General features: G+C 50.9%; 1 long non-coding RNA gene across 1 annotated transcript; it reads left to right on the plus strand.

Annotated features, from left to right (window-relative positions):
• The first annotated feature begins 516 nt into the window (after positions 1-516).
• LOC309557318 lies at positions 517-1,130 on the plus strand. The gene is made up of 3 exons (XR_014225384.1): positions 517-768; positions 811-852; positions 1,059-1,130. It is a non-coding gene; the product is annotated as an uncharacterized lncRNA (long non-coding RNA).
• The last annotated feature ends 3,064 nt before the right edge of the window (positions 1,131-4,194 follow it).

Genomic DNA, 4,194 nt, shown 5'->3' on the forward strand with positions numbered 1-4,194 from the left:
CGATTTTGTGTTTGTGCTGCCGGAAGCGCCCAGGAAAGGGCAGGCAGCATGTAAATCTACAATTTCTCAATGGATTCGCCAGGTTATTATCCAGGCGTATGGTTAAAAAGGGAAGTTTCCACCTTTTCCGATAAAGGCACACTCTACCAGAAGAGTAGGTGCCTCTTGGGCAGTTCACCATCAAGCTTATATGGCTCAGATTTGCAGAGCTGTGACTTGGTTATCGGTGCACACAGTGGCATAGCATGGAGGGGCAGGGGGGCCGTGGCCCCGGAAGCAACATCTGAGGGGGCGCATCCCGTACCAGTGTCAATTCGTCCTCATCCTTATTATTTATGCTGCGTGTGTCACTCTCTGCACTTCCGACGCCATGTTCAGGCAGGGGCCCTGTGATTGGATGAACAGAGTTATGTGCGGCGGCAGGGCTGGCCTATCTGAGATCGTGGGCGGTGCATGCTTGCTCCTGGAGTCCCACCTTTGCTGTCTGAGCCACCGTCTTCCCCTCCTCCGCTCCAGACCAGATCTCTGATATCCCTGGCGTTGTGGCAGCCAGTCTGTCTGCCAGAGCAGATGAAAAATAAAAAAAGCAGGGGAGAGTCATGTTGTTGGCCCGGGGGAAGTGGACACAGTCTGGGGAGGGCAGCCCTGGAGCAGCAAAAAATTAGACGCCAGCACGCCATGTATTGCAAGCTTGCAGCAAGCAAACTTGCCTGAGATTGTGGTCAGGTAGGTTAGTGTAGTGGTCAGGTAGGTCAGGCTAGTGGTAAGGTAGGTCAGGCTAGTGGTTAGGTAGGTCACCGTAGGGGTCAGGTAGGTCAGAGTAGTGGTCAAGTGGGTCAGTGTAGTGGTCAGGTAGGTCAGGGCAGTGTTAGGTGGGTCAGTGTAGTGGTCAGGTAGGTCAGGGCAGTGTTAGGTGGGTCAGTGTAGGGGTCAGGTAGGTCAGGGCAGTGTTAGGTGGGTCAGTGTAGTGGTCAGGTAGGTCAGGGCAGTGTTAGGTGGGTCAGTGTAGGGGTCAGGTAGGTCAGTGTAGTGGTCAATTTGGTCAGTGTAATGGTCAGGTAGGTCAGGGTAGTGATTAGGTGGGTCAGTGTAGTGGTCAAGTAGGTCAGTGTAGTGGTCAGGTAGGTCAGGCTAGTGGTTAGGTAGGTCAGGCTAGTGGTTAGGTAGGTCACTGTAGGGGTCAGGTAGGTCAGAGTAGTGGTCAAGTGGGTCAGTGTAGTGGTCAGGTAGGTCAGGGCAGTGTTAGGTGGGTCAGTGTAGGGGTCAGGTAGGTCAGTGTAGTGGTCAATTTGGTCAGTGTAATGGTCAGGTAGGTCAGGGTAGTGATTAGGTGGGTCAGTGTAGTGGTCAAGTAGGTCAGTGTAGTGGTCAGGTGGGTCAGTGTAGGAATCGGGTAGGTCAGGGTAGTGGTCAGGTAGGTCAGTGTAGTGGTCAAGTGGGTCAGTGTAGTGATCAGGTAGGTCAGTGTAGGAATCAGGTAGCTCAGGGTAATGGTTAGGTGGGTCAGTGTAGTGGTCAGGTGGATCAGTGTAGTGGTCAGGTAGGTCAGGCTAGTAGTTAGGTAGGTCAGTGTAGGGGACAGTGTAGTGGTCAAGTAGGTCAGTGTACTGGTCAGGTGGGTCAGTGTAGTAGTCACGTAGGTCAGTGTAGGAATTGGGTAGGTCCAAGTAGTGGTCAGGTAGGTCAGGGTAGTGGTCAGGTAGGTCAGTGTAGGGGTCAGGTGGGTCAGTGTAGGGGTCAGGTGAGTCAGGGAAGCGGTGAAGCGGGTCAGTGTAGTGGTCAGGTGGGTCAGTGTAGGAATTGGGTAGGTCAGGGTAGTGGTCAGGTAGGTCAGTGTAGGGGTCAGGTGGGTCAGTGTAGTGCCCAGAGTAGTGGTCAAGTGGGTCAGTGTAGTGGTCAGGTAGGTCAGTGTAGGAATCAGGTAGGTCAGGGTAGTGGTTAGGTGGGTCAGTGTAGTGGTGAGGTGGGTCAGTGTAGGAATCGGGTAGGTCAGGTAGGTCAGGCTAGTGGTCAGGTGGGTCAGTGTAGTGGTTAGGTGGGTCAGTGTAGTGGTCAAGTAGGTCAGTGTAGTGGTCAGGTGGGTCAGTGTAGGAATAAGGTAGGTCTGGTGGGTCAGTGTAGTGGTCAAGTGGGTCAGTGTAGGAATCAGGTAGATCCACGTAGTGGTCAGGTAGGTCAGCGTAGTGTTTAGGTAGGTTAATGTAGGAATCGAGTATGTCAATGTAGTGGTCAGGTCAGTGTAGTGGTCAGGTTTGGTCAAGGTAGTGGTCAGGAGGGTGAGTGTAGAAATCGGGTAGGTCATGGTAGTGGTCAGGTAGGTCAGGCTAGTGGTTAGGTAGGTCAGTGTAGGGGTCAGGTGGTGGGTCAGTGTAGGGGTCAGGTGGGTCAGTGTACTGATCAGATGGGTCAGTGTAGTAGTCAGGGTAGTGGTCAGATAGGTCAGTGTAGTGGTCAGGTGGGTCAGTGTAGTGGTCAAGTAGGTCAGTGTAGTGGTCAGGTGGTTCAGTGTACTGGTTAGATGGGTCAGTGTAGTAGTCAGGGTAGTGGTCAGATAGGTCAGTGTAGTGGTCAGGTATGTCAGTGTAGAAATCGGGTAGGTCATGGTAGTGGTCAGGTAAGTCAGGCTAGTGGTTAGGTAGGTCAGTGTAGAGGTCAGCTGGGTCAGTGTAGAGGTCAGCTGGGTCAGTGTAGTAGTCATGTAGGTCAGTGTAGTAGTCATGTAGGTCAGTGTTGGAATCAGGTTGGTCAGGGTAGTGGTTAGGTGGGTCAGTGTAGTGGTCAGGTGGGTCAGTGCAGGAATCGGGTTGGTCAGGGTAGTGGTCAGGTGGGTCACTGTAGGTGTCAGGTGGGTCAGGGTAGTGGTCAGGTGGGTCAGTAGAGTTGTCAGGTAGGTCGGTGTAGTGGTCAGGAAAGTCAGGGTAGTGGTTAGGTGGATCAGTTTAGAGGTCAGGTGGGTCAGTGCAGTGGTCAAGTAGGTCAGTTTAGTGGTCAGGTGGGTCAGTGTAGTAGTCAAGTAGGTCAGTGTAGTAGTCAAGTAGGTCAGTGTAGTGGTCAGGTAGGTCAGTGTAGGAATCAGGTAGGTCAGCGTAGTGGTCAGGTAGGTCAGTGTAGGAATTGAGTAGGTCAATGTAATGTTTAGGTAGGTCAGTGTAGTGGTCAGGTGGGTCTGTGTAGTAGTCAGATAGGTCAATATAGTGGTCAGGTAGGTCAGTGTAGTGGTCAGGAGGGTCAGTGTAGTGGTCAGGTGTGATGGGGTATCAGGAAGTGACAAGTATGCCCGCCCCACCGACCGCCACACTCATCGATGGACAGCTTCTTCCATTCCTGTAATATTACAAGTCTGCATGAATACATTCCTAATCAGAGATCAGCTGAACACACCTGGCTTCGGTTAGGAAGGTTCAAACAAATATTAGACCTGTGCAATTCGTTTCGTTCTGAATTCGAAAATTCAGACAAATTTTTTACGTTATTTAGAAATTCAGATGTATCCAAATTACAATAGTAAGAAATGTAAATATATCCTTTGAAATAACGAAACCATAAGCGTGCACACAGGGTGTGCCCGGTCTGCCTGGGCACGTCCTAATCACCCCGTGTGGAGTATATTTCCAGTTTAGATCACCGATATTTCCCCCCAAAAAATCTCCTTTTTCTGCTAAAAAATGTTTAAAAAAAATTAAATTGTAAAAATAATAAAAATATAAAACTACTGACACCGTTCACTGCCCTACTGACACCAATCTCTGCTCTACTGACACCGTCCACTGCCCTACTGACACCATCTACTATTCTACTGACACCGTCCACTGCTCTACTGACACCGTCCACTGCCCTACTGACACCAATCTCTGCTCTACTGACACCATCCACTGCTCTACTGACACCAATCTCTGCCTTATGACACCGTCCACTGCTCTACAGACACCATCTACTGCTCTACAGACACCATCTACTGCTCTACAGACACCATCTACTGCTCTACTGACACCATCCACTGCTCTACTGACACCATCCACTGCTCTACTGACACCCTCCACTGCTCTACTGACACCATCTACTGCTCTACTGACACCATCCACTGCTCTACTGACACCATCCACTGCTCTACTGACACCCTCCACTGCCCTACTGACACCAATCTCTGCCCTTATGACACCAATCTCTGCTCTACTGACACCATCCTTTGCTCTA

This window comes from Pelophylax lessonae (genome assembly GCF_965119305.1).
Source record: "Pelophylax lessonae genome assembly, chromosome: 6".
NCBI classification, from domain to species: domain Eukaryota; kingdom Metazoa; phylum Chordata; class Amphibia; order Anura; family Ranidae; genus Pelophylax; species Pelophylax lessonae.